The following is a 13,449-nucleotide window of genomic DNA, read 5'->3' on the forward strand; positions in this document are numbered from 1 at the left end:
GTGTACATACACACACACACACACACACACACACACACACACGGCTTTTAAATAGGAAAGAATTTGTATCTGTGCAAGGATTGATGATCTGTTCTGACTCCAGATGGTCCTGTTCTCCCAATGACAGATGGCAGTCCAGCACAGGCGGGGCCCTCTACAGGATAAAAAGGAGAGAAGTGATTGGTATAGGAAGGTCTGCAAGGAGCTCTTCAAAGCACCCTTTCCACTTTTCTGATTCTATAGTAATATCCTTTGAATTGTGAATATTGAATTCCTATTATTTTGATATGATACCAACTGCTCTGTTTTTCTTCTCCTCCCTTGCTACATCCTGGTAGTGTGGAGTTTAAACTCTGTCTACATTAAAGCAAAAATAAATATTCTTTTGTTCTTGTTGTTGATCATACACTTGGGTGTGATGGACCATTGAGGTTTATTATAAAGAAGAAAAAAAGTAAAGGTATTTATTTTTAGATTAGTTTAAAGAATAGACAAAGCAAAATATTTTGGGTAAAAGCCAGAACAAGATAGTTTGGGGTATCAAGAAAATAACTTTAATCAGAAAGTAGGGCTTTGTTATAGGCAAGGAAGGTCTGTTATGGGTACAATGAAAAAGAGGAAAGTCCCACATATGCATGAGTAGGGATGGGAGATAGAAGAGGCTAGGGATAGTGCTAATGGGCCTTCTAAACACCTTGCACTGATATTCTAGCTCGAAATCACGATCACAATCATCCTGTTGTTCGTTGAGTGCCTCGAGCAGGCACCAGTAATGTCCCCTTCTTCTGAACCTTGAGATTTTAAAAGAGCCATATTCAATGCTCTTTCAGGGCTAGGAGAATGAGACCTATCATTGTTACTGGTATTGGCATATTGAGTACGACATGGGAAGTTTACCAGACTCTGCCATGTGGGCAGGATACTTCTGGTGGCCTGCCGGGTTCTCCAAAGTAAAAATGAGATAACAAGATGTCACGCGGCCACAAATGCGGCTGTGCACTTCCGGGAGCTGGGTACTACAGTCTCTGGGTCTTGGCCGTTGATGGGACCACCTGGTACTGGCAGCAGCTGGTGGGTGTAATGCCTACTACTGGAAGGTGGGGGATCTGGGTGGAGAAGGCCCAGTCCTGATCTGAGCACGCTTGGAGATCTCAGACCCAGGACCCATATGCCTGGGTTCCTCTGCCGGTTCCTTCATGCGTGAAGCTTGTCCGGAATTGTGGAGAGTGGTCTCAGCATGGCTGTGGATGGTTCTGGAGGTACTTGGCTGCCAGGGCTCTGCTCGGAGTGGGGAGGGAAACTCAACTGGCCCCCTTCCAAGGGGCCCTGGTGAGGACAGCCAGGAGCGGGGGCAGGAGACTCTTGAAATGAATAAAAGAAATTGTTCTGCCCGTCAACTCATAGAATAGAGTCATCAACAGGAATCCTTAGTATTTATGTAGATGAGTGTATCCTACACGTTGGGATCAGTCAGTACTACATTCCTGCTTATCCTACAGATTTCATACTAATTGCCAGAATCTTCCAAAATGAAGCATCTATTTTCCTACATTTTCTTGGTTCTTGTTTGGTCTAACTTATTGTCATTGTCTTACAGTTTCCTTGGACATATGTGGGCCTAAGAAATAGGAAGTCAAGTCCTGGACATATAATAAGGAGTCCTTAGGAGCTAATGGAACTAACTTAATATCCTGTCAGCATATCAACATTCCCTTGTCATTTTCATAGCTGAGGTATTAGTCTGTAGTGGCTTCCTTTATGTGGTAACAAAATAATCTGTAAATATAGGAGCCATTTTGCACAGAAGTAGGAAAATAAAGGTCAGGTCTTAGATATCTTACTATTTAAAATTGCTTACTGTACTGATACAGGGATAAACTGATCTTTATGATGGTATCTTTCTGACTTAGGAGAAAGAATTTGTTCGATTTCTTGGGTAATTCAACTTGTTGAGCCCCTCAGCAATCTAGGGCCCATTCATCTCTAGTTTTACACTGAATTTCCATGATGTCCTTTTTTGAGGTTTTCACACATCTGACAGAAAGAAAACAGAAGGTAGAATTATGATTTTGAGCAAATAATTTATCATGTTGTAAATTACTTTATCAATGAAAGCAATTTTCTCCTCTAGTGAACCGAAATGTGTGCTTTTTTCTAAAAAGTTGGTCAGCTGGACAACAGCCTACATGCCTGTCTTTGTGTGTATGAATATTGGATTAAGTGGAGGAAAGGGTACAAAGGATTTGATGACTAGTTTGAATAGAGCTAGGCCTTCCATATCTGTTAAATCACTTCATTTAGTAAATGTCCGAGTAGCTGGATGAACAGTTGCAGAGAATGCTAAAGGAATGGTGTGGAGTCTTGCCCTGACTCTAAACTTTTAACCACCTAAGTCCTGTGTTGACCTTAGTAGGTTCTACAAAGTCCTTAAAACCTTGCCTATAGTTCAGGATATCCAAAGTTGGTTCTCGTACTTTCAAATTATAATAAGTAACAATATAGAAGAGTTTGAAGACTACTTTGAGCTAAACATAAAAAAAACTTAAGGAATTTTTTTCTATGTATGTATGCATTTAAATTAAAAGGTGTATATTATGTACATATATATGTACTACTATATATATATATATATATATGCACGTACACTTATTCATATTGACATTTAAACACATATGTATGTAGGTAGATATCTCCATGTCACTCCATACATTTATTTGTATCTCTGACCTCTGTTCTGAGGAATAAGATTCAGTGGTTTAAAATGACACCTTGCAAGTATAAGTTCTCCAGTTCCTGCATTGATGCTGTTCCATAGGCCCAGCATGATCTTGGCAGCTTTGCTGTTCATAATCCTTGATGCCACAAGTATAAACTGCATTGGAACCAGGTATATGTGTTTCACCAGAACAAAAAGACACAGTCTCCCGTCAGCACTGCAACTAAAGGATGTATGTGAGCACCACAGTCTGGAAGTCCAACTTCCGATGAGCATGTTTGTGAGCTCCACAGCAAGCAAAGGCAAGTTGAGCACTGTGACCACAACGCGTGAGCATCACAGCTAGAACATGGGACCCCAGTGCTGGAGAGATGTTATAACATGTAAGGAACTTTTTTTGAATGTGGCTGACCCAGATTCAATTTCGGGCAATCTAGATGATCTTCAAACCCCACCATGAGTGATCCTTGAGCACAGAGCTAGGAGTAAACCCTGAGCACAGTCAAGTATGGCTTAAAAACAAAACAAAAGAATGGGATCTCCAGGGAGTATGTGTACAGTATCATAATGAAAGGTGTGTCACCCTTTGTGAGCACCTCATTCAAGTGAGTAATGTAACTTGATGGGTCATCCACTCGGTTCATATACACACAATGTGAGCACCACAGCTCAATGTGGGAGCACCAACACCTAGGCATGTCTGTAATTCCTAGTCATTACTACACTAGCAATAATGAAGGGAAGGGAGGGTGGAATAAAATGAAGGGGTTAGACTAAATGTCTGAATTTTTTGTGTTTTATTTTGGAAGTCATACCTGACAATACTCCAAGAATGTTGCTGCTTCAGTTTTCAAGTTGAACTTATGAGGTGCTGGAATCAAGTCCTGGTCTCCCATATGCAAAGCTAAAATAAACCTATTTTGGGGCTGGAGAGATAGCACAGTGGGTAGGGCGTTTGCCGCGTGCAAGGTCGACCTGGGTTCGATTCCCAGTGTCTCATATGGTCCCCTGAGCACTGCCAGGAGTAACTCCTGAATGCAGAGCCAGGAGCAACCCCTATGCATTGCTGGCTGTGACACAAAAAGAAAAAAAAATCAGCCTATTTACTATATCTCTGGCCCCTAATCTGTATTTTTAAGAGGTAATGCTTTTTAAGAACTAGGACGATTTGTAAGTAAATCATCAGAAAGCAGACAATTGTCAGAAGAAAGAGTCCAAGATAGGAATTCTGGCAATTCCTATACTCTACAAGCAATGCTATTGCTTAAAAAAGTTTGGCAATTCTTTGCGGAAATGCATTCAGAACTGGTTGTACATTATTTTAACCCATTCCATGGAGGCAGATCTGTCCATCCAATATGGTGAGAGAAGCTGCCGATAACACCGGTCTGTGTGGACAAGCAGGATCTAGCTGTCAAATAGCGAGACTTTTGCCATGAACTGGCCTTGCAGGCAGACCAGCAAGGAGTGTTGTGTCGTGTCATATGGCCGAGTCGTGAGAATGTCCTGAAAATCTAAGGTTTGCCACAACACCCAAAAGGAGAGAGAGAACAAAAGGGAATGCCCTGCCACAGAGGCAGGGTGGGATGGGGGAGAATGGGGTGTGGGAGGGGTACTGGGATCCGTGGTGGTGGAAAATGGGTACTGGTGGTATTTGATCATTGTATAATTGAAACCCAAGCACAAAAATTTGTAAGTCTACAACTGTACCTCATGGTGTTTCAGTAATAAAAATTTTTTAAGAAATTGAAGGTTTGCATGAAAAAAATTGAAGGTTTGCATTGAAAATTCAATGCAAACCTGGTTGCCCTTTGGCTGCCTGGGAACTCAGCACTCCTCCCGCATAAAGCACTTGCTGGGTCTTGAAAAAGCTCTGGGTGTATGACTGAGTCAAATCTCTAAGGACAGTTCTCAGTGTCTGAAAATCATAGTGCTTTCCACCCATTGTCTTACTTCCGGCTACTAATCATCCTCCACTGAACTCTATTTTAAATATTAGGAGACGCAAACTTGGAGAGATGAAGGAACCTGCCTGAAATCACTCTGCTAATAACCAACAGAGGATGCAAAACTATCTCCCTGCTTGGTCATAATTGCAGGCAATGAGAACAACACAAAGCATTTTGCCTAATTTCAAATTTAATTAGCAATTCTAAAGACTCTCTAGAACCTACTATTGAGCAGAACCCAAGTGTTCTACTGATTAGCATCATCCACATACAAAATTAAGTTATGGGATCCCAAATGATTCAGACATTTGTCCTCAAATCTTTTTTGCAATGTGGAAATAGAAGAATACCCGTAACTTTCACTTTGTATTTCCCAAGATTCTGAAAGGGCAAAGTCTCTGCCTTAGCGCTTGTCTCTTCACCTCTCAGCTGTGCCTGGGGTTTTTCTAGCTTGTTTGTCTACTTCCTTCTCCGCAGTGTCTGAAGGTAGGGCACTTGGACCACCCACTGAAGTTCAGTTCTAAAAAGCTCCTGATTTGGGGAAATGGAGGGGTGGGTTATTTTTTCAAGTCAGTATAGAGAGAAAGGCATAGTGGGGGCCTGCCCAGATGCCGGGTTTCCAATCAGCATGCTGCCGAGTCCCGGGTGGAACACATTTCAGCCATCCTGCGCCTGAGGAGAAAAACACCACTCCTGCCTCGCGTCGCTATGGTAACTGATGCTCAGCAGGCAATTGCTGTTGCATTTAACATAACTGGCTTTTAGAACTTGAGGGGAAAGTATGCTTTCATGTTAGAAGAAAGGGAGAGACGAATGGTTTAATTAATGTGTCTCAATTTCACACAGAAAGACGGGTCACTTCCACTTTTTGACCATGGTGAGCATCGCTCCATTTTATATCTGTTTTAGACAGAAAGCATCAAGGGATGGAGTAGTCCTCACATGGTGTGTGAAGTGTACCAGGTGGTCGGGAAAGGAGAGACGGGGTTGTGTTGGACCCTTTGCAAGAGGTGGTTTTTCACTTGATAAAACCACCTTGGCTGGAGAGTGAATAGAATTGCTTCCTCTCCTTGCATCCACAAAGGCGGCCTGAGAGATGGGTTGCTAGGCAACCTCACACCAAGACTGGGGTGCTTTGAAATTAACATAGCTGACCTCCCCATCCTCTCTGGCACTCTGCTATTCAAAACCATTTCTGTGAGGCTGTCGGACTACAGAAAAAAAGATATAAAATATAAATACAAAAATAAAGATGAGAGGAAATAAATCTAACATTTTCCAGCAAACACTAGGATTCACTGAATGAAAAAAGAAATCTGGAAAAAAAATTGAGGGTAAAATTGCTACAAACCAAAAGCTTGTGTTTTGAATGATCTAAGTAGAAAATTTGCTCAGAACCTCTTTTGAGAGATCTTTATAACTGCCATGTAAACTATGAAACATCAAAAGGTCTGAAAATCCCCAAGGACAAATATATAATAAATTAATCTATGATAATCTGAACCACTACATTTGTTTAATAAAAAGCACAGCGCTCAAGCTTCAGTCCATGTTTTGCTGACTTTCAGTGTCTCCAACTCTCCTTCCTACCATTGCATCATCAGTGTGAAACTGACTGGAGTGAAAGAGGAAGAGCATTTATTTTGCATGGAGGTTACTATGTGAAAAGCTGGGCATGGAGCAAAACATACACTTTTGTCAATAAATTATTCAGTTTGACTTTTTAAATACACCACATTTGCATATTGCAGTATGCGTATGATAATATTTTAAGATAAATTAATCTCCATTAAAACTCAATTAAAATGAATGGTGCAGAGAGAGAGAGAGAGAGAGAGAGAGAGAAGAGAGAGAGGGAGAGAAAGTGCCTGCCATTGAGGCAGGTGGAGGTAGGGGTAGGGGTAGGGGTAGAGGTGGGAGGCCTGAGGGAAACTAGCAACAATGGTGGTGGGAAAATGGATATTAGTGAAGGGACAAGGGACTAATGCTGGGACACTATATGACTGGAAACACAATCATGAACAACTTTGTAACAATTTAAATTTTTTTTGAAATGAGTGGTGCTGTGGCAGGTAGCAAGATAGCAGACAGCAAATAAATCTTGAGGTTTCTTTTAGTAGATTTGTTTTGCTTTGAGTTTTGGAGCCACACCCACAGTGCTCAAGGGACCATGCGTGGAGCTGGAGATGGATCTGGGGTCAGTCACATGCAAGGAGAGCACTTTAAGTAGTACCTTTAAGTATTACCTTCCCTGTCCATTTTTCTGTTGTTGTTAATCATGTTCAAATGGAAAAAATCCGAGTAAATTGAGGCTATTGGGGTCCAAGGTTTCAGTGTAGAGGGAGGAATAAAAACTGGGAAGAGCAAGAGAGAACACTAAGAGGAAGAGGAAAGGCAAGTTGTAGGACCTAAAAGTGTCTCTTCACAGATTATTAGTTTCAAGGGGAAAAAAATAATAACTATGGAAAACACTTTGTAAACTAAAATAAATCGCACTGATGAGGACAGAGGGAATTAGTGGGCTACCTGAGTACATAGTATCACCTGTATAGGACAGAAATAAGTAAATAGAATTGAGGAAATAGCAGACCACAAGTGAAGGTTTCTTTAGTGGTATAAAGGAGTAGCTGAGGACTGTGCTCTTCAAAAATGGTGAACAGGCCAAGAGAGGCTGTGTAACAACTGCACCGGATTAAACAAGACCAGAGAGACAGGACAGTAAATGCAGGACTTGATCCCAGAGCAGAACCTGACCAGTGATAAAGGATATTATAAAGGACATCTCTGGTTGAATTGAATTGGTGTAAAAAGTGATAGCTAAAGTAATGTGTCCATGTTATTTACTCAAATTGATAGCTATGGTGTGATTATGCTGGGAAATATTCCTGTCCTCAGAAAATATATAATCAAGTACTTATAAATATACACACAAGGGGCATCTGTGAGGTATATAATTTACTCACAAAATAATCAGAAAAATATTTTGTCTATGACTATGTATATGTGTCTAAACTTATATACAAAAATGTCTAAACTTATATCCAAAAGTTTGTATGTGCTGAGAAGGATTAAGCCAATGGGGTAAAATGTTATCAATTTTTAAGGTGATAATACCTGGGTAATGTATCTGGGTAAACTATATGTTGGTTGCTCTTCATACTTTTCATATTCCTACCTCTAAGTTTTCACTGGAGCGATAGCACAGCGGTAGGGCATTTACCTTACGCGCAGCCAACATGGCCGACCCGAGTTCGATTCCTCCGCCCCTCTCGGAGAGCCCGGCAAGCTACTGAGAGTATCTCACCCGCATGGCAGAGCCTGGCAAGCTACCCGTGATGTATTCGATATGCCAAACACAGTAACAACAAAGTCTCCAATGGAGACGTTACTGGGCCCGCTCGAGCAAATCGATGATCAACGGAAGGGCCTTTACTTTTACCTCTAAGTTTGAAATAATTTCTAATTGAGAAATTAAGAAAAATAACTCCCACTAATAATATTCTGGGGATGAATAAAGGATATTCTATTGGAAAAAATGATTGTCATTTTAAATATCTATGAAAACACAGGGTTGAGAATGTGGCTCTGGGGTAGAAAAACTTGCTTTGTACGTGGAACACCAAGGTTGATTCCCAGCACTGCAAGATACCAAAAAATAGCACTGTAGCACTATTTTCCCATTGTTCATAGATTTGCTCGAGTGGGCACCAGTAATGTCTCAAAACAAATTGTGAGACTTGTTACTGTTTTTGGCATGTCGAATACACCACTGGTAGCTTGCCAGCTTTTGCTGTACGGGTGAGATACTCTTGGTAGCTTGCCTTGCTCTCCAAGAGGGGCAGAGGAATTGAACTCGAATCGTCCGCGTGCAAGGCAAACACCCTACCCACTGTGCTATTGCTCCAGCCAAAAATAAATTGGGGAAAAAAAAAGTTTAATTTATGAAAGTTAGAATTGAGATATTACACTGCTTAAGAGGCAGCTGACTTATGTGGTTAGCATATTTGGTTTGACATTAGGTTTCAAACATACCTCATTGGTTCTATTTCTTCTGCCCTCTAGGTTAAATCACTTTAACGGTGCTCTTGGGTTTTCTTAATATCCCAGACTTCACCTTACTCTCAAATCCTCCTCAAAGTATCATTTTCAATGTGTGATTTTATTCAACATGGAAAACTGGGCAGATATTTCTCAAGAGATTATACATGTTAGTTTTCATTCATTGACTAGAGCAACTTCAAGTGTTTAATTTTAACTGAAAAGAGCATTTACATAACTGCTTAGCATTTTAGCACATCTTCCCCCTTCAAAGTTTTTAAGCATAGTGTGTTTTTTTCAAAGAAAGTTTAATCTCTAACTGTGAAACAGGATCTATTATCCTGACTCATTATAAGTGAGGATACTACTGAACACTTCACAGCCCTGTTCTTCACATTTCAAGTGTTTTTGTTTTTTTTTTTCAAGGCTTACATCATTTCCCCATTAAAAATAAAACTAGCCTGCCTTTGGCGGAAACTGAAATAGTAATTACCTTCTTAAAATACTCTCTGTTTTTTTAAAACAGAGTTTTTACATTGCCAAAAAGATTTTGTTTGAAGAAAGTTAAAAATAACATACACACTATTTGAAAACAACCCGGTTTAAAGATTGCCATAGATTCTAAGGTTATACCAGTCGGAAGGAAGACATTTAGAACCTGCTCATTACTCAGCTTTCCTCATTTATGGGATCAAATTGCTATTACGGGCATGATGCCAGATTCATTTATGTGCACTGTAAGGCAGATTTCTCCTAGAAAACATCTGGTTCTTAAGGAGAATATTAAAAGTTAGGAGCGGTCTTTTTGCTCAGAATCATGATTTATAATGTTACAGTAAACTACCTCTAATCTGGCAGGCTCACTTCCAGCAACCACAACCAGGGACCTGGAAGTAAGTGAAAAATACTTCCTAGCCCAAGGAAAACAGAGGCCCTAAATTCCTAAATTATGAAGGAGTGGTGCTGCCTTCAGGTCAAAGTCCATTTTACTTGTTGAAACTATTGGAGCTAATTGGCATAAGGACTCCAGCGGCATCTACGTATATAGCACTTTTTCTCCCCTGCAGTTATTTTGTTCAGGTGTTTAGAAAAATTACAAATCCTTTCTAATTGTAAAACTCCTATTAAGGGGGATGGGGGTGTGCCCAGAATTTGTTCTGTTTGGGGGCCGCACCCTGTGATGTGGGGGTGGGGACTACTAGAGCTTGGTATGGATGTTGCTCCAGGCAGTGCTGGGGATTGGACCCAGGTCTCCAGCAGGACAGGTTGCACCCTTTCTTTGGTCTGTCTCCCCAGCCCTGACTCTAAGGCTTCTAAACTCCCCAGAAACACATATTTTCTCTATCCAGGCTTCCCCCTTCTTTATCTTTGCTTCAGTGTCTTGGCTTTTCCTCATAAATATCCCAAGATGTTCAAAAAAATCTTGTTCGGCTAAAAATACATTAAAACCAATTCCTCCCTCTCCTGCTCCCCCAGCTCTCCTCCTGTACTGTTTCTGGTTCTTCCTGCCCTCACAGTGATCAATAATCTACAAGGACACTGGTTAGCTTAGAAAAGGGAGATCCCATCCTCCAAAACATGCAGGTGCTTTCAGTCTCCACATCTCTCCAGGACACAGGCTGCCCACTATACATTATGACCTTGTGTCGCCTCAGTTAAGTCTATCAAACTCTTGGCACCTGTGCTAAGATAGTCTTTAAAAGTCGGTTTCGAGGCTGGAGTGATAGCACAGCGGGTAGGGCATTTGCCTTGCATGCGACCAACACGGGTTGGATTCTCAGCATCCCATATGGTCCCCTGAGCACCTCCAGGGGTAACTCCTGAGTGCAGAGCTAGGAGTAACCCCTGAGCATCGCCAGATGTGACCCAAAAACAAAAAAAAAACTCGGTTGCTGAGTGCAGCGACTAGGTTTTTGCTCTCACTCTTTCCTGAGGTTACAGACTGAACCCCTTTTTCTCCTTCAGTTACTACAGTGTCCTACTCAGCTTTTGCCTCTCCAAATGCCTTTTTTTCCTGGCAGTGTTTCTGTATCTTTAACTTCCTGAACTCTTTTCTTTGACAATTGAAATATAATCTAGCTCTAGATTATATTTGTTCAAAAAATTAAGAGGTGGCTGTTGAGCTTAAAGGATGCCAACTTTTATTTTTACCTATTCATTTCTTTCCAGCAAAATAACTATAAACAACAAAAAGCAAGTTTGAGAAAGCTGGTCTTTTTTAGAAAACACTATTAGTTATGGAGGTTAAGGTGCTTGCTTCACAGGTGAGCAGGTATAGCTCGATTCCCAGAACCACATATGGTTCCCTGAGCACCACCAGCTGTGATATCTGAGCATAAAGTCAGGAATAAAGCCTGAGCACTTCAGTTTAAGGCCCCCAAACCTCTGGGGTTGGGGGGGGGGGAAGAGGAATCAATAAGTGCCAAATAGAGTTTTTAAAAAGATGGCATGATACATAGTAACAGGATGACTGCTGTAGGTTGTGAATGTGAATACAGCCTCTGAGCAGGTGATAATAAATGGGTATATGCCATTAAATAGAGTAAAAGGGAATCTTAGAGACAGGAAGCAGGGCTAAAGGAGGAGAGGAAGAAAATTCTAGATAGAGGATAGGGGAGGGCAAAATTATGTTCTCCAGATGAATAAAATAAAATCAAAGATAGAATACTGCATGATAGTGGAGAGGGGAAAAGATATAGAGGGAAAAATAAAGGGTGGAAAAGAAGAGGTAGGGGAGGAGAGGAGAAAATTAGAGAATGCTAAATGCTCTAAACTGATGTCTCTAGCGGGATTTTATTGGGTTCTCTTCATCTTGAATTGTGTTGTCATTTCTTTTATGGAAGAAGTTCTTCTCAGTTGCAATTATCACTTGGCCCTGTTCCACTTAAAATAATTAAGCAGTGCTACTGTTATTAAGTGCTTGAGTGCTAAATTCATTATAGGTCTTATACATGTTCTCTCACTTAATCATTACAACAATCTAAATCAGGCTTATTGTCCTCTGCTTCTCTGATGAGATAATAAAATTCCAGAAACATCTGGTAAGTAGTAGGACCAGAGTTTCAACCTAGGCTGGTCTGATTTCAAATCCTTGCTGCTACATCACAGTGCTCCTTATTGAGATTTCTCTTTGATAGTTTCTACATTTGTAAGGACTATTCATTCCACTCAGTTCATCTTTATCTTCACTATTGCTATAGTCCTGTCCTGTTCTGTCCTCCCATTGTTCATCGATTTGCTCGAGTGGGCCCAGTAACGTCTCCATTTTTTTTTTGGAGACTTATTGTTACTGTGTTTGGCATATTGAATACGTCATGTGTAGCTTGCCAGGCTCTGCCGTGTGGGCGAGATACTCTCGGTAGCTTGCTGGGCTCTCCAAGAGGGGCGGAGGAATTGAACCCGGCTCGGCCAGGATGGCTGCGTGCAAGGCAAACGCCCTACCGCTGTGCTATATCTATGATAAAATACTTACTTTCATCTGCTAGCCAGATGCAGATTTTTTGTCCTTTTTATAAATATACCCAGTCTCTTAGTTCTGAAGGAAACCTTAGAAGAAATAAGGTAAGGGCTTTGGTGTTGGCTTGGGCAATGTCGAATCCAGGTTCTGATGCTTTGCTTTTCCTGTGACCTGAAGCACTTAGTTTGCATTTCATCTTCTATAACTGATAAACCAGGGTAGTATTTTTCCAGAGAGTTGAAAGGGAATGAAAAGTCATTATCTAAGGAAAGGTCCTAGAACATACCTAACATACAGTAGCAGGTATAAAATAAGCTATTGCTTAAAAAATAAAATCAAACACCACATTTTTTGGGGGGTCACACCCGGCGATGAACAGGGATTACTCCTGGCTCTGCACTCAGGAATTATCCCTGGCTGCTCAGGGGACCATATGAGATGCTGGGAACTGAACCCGGGTCGGCCGCATGCAAGGTAAATGCCCTACCCACTGTGCTATCGCTCCAGCCCTAAAACACCACATTCTAAATGGGAGAACTGGGAAATGTCATGCTGAGAGATCAGCTGTTTGACTTATTTTATTCTAATTCCCTAACTTTAGCATTCCAGGATGCATGTTCCCTACAACAATTAGAGGAACATGCAATAGAAGACTGGGATTTTTAACATGTAACTGGAATTAAAAAGACTTTAGGTAACTGAAGAAGTGATCAGAAACCGAAGACTGTAGTTCAAAATAAAAAAAATACGAAGAAAAGCAGAAATTTAAAATACTCATTATTAAAAATGCAATTAAAATTCAAGAATGTGATTGCATTCTTAATGACAACTGAAACAGATATAAAAACAAATGTCAGAAACAATGCTAATAACTGAGTTTATTATGATTATATTAAATTGAAAATAAAAGACAACTGCTAACCTAATGCTGTGAGACACAGCAGGTTAAGCAGTTTCTTGTGGGGACTCTTGTGCCTGAGTCCCAAGGGGCCCCCAATATAGTCTGTGTACCTTCTCTTCTAGGTGTTACAGTGCATGAAGTCATACTAGAAGACCTAGACTTTGAGCTAGGTCTTTAACTAGCTAGCTATTTAACAAAAGTTAAATAGTGAGATAAAGCTTTTCAGACATTGATTAAACACTGGCATCAAGAGGAAGAAGAATGTGTTCATAAAACAGAAAGCAAACTCACCTTTTGCATTACTACATTAACATCATAGGCCAATGTGGTACGTAACCTGATTTAAAATTTAACATGTCTTCGAGTTCTAAGAAGAATCACAGCATAA

This window comes from Sorex fumeus, unplaced genomic scaffold (assembly GCF_029834395.1).
Source record: "Sorex fumeus unplaced genomic scaffold, SorFum_2.1 ptg000009l, whole genome shotgun sequence".
Classification (NCBI taxonomy): Eukaryota; Metazoa; Chordata; class Mammalia; order Eulipotyphla; family Soricidae; genus Sorex; species Sorex fumeus.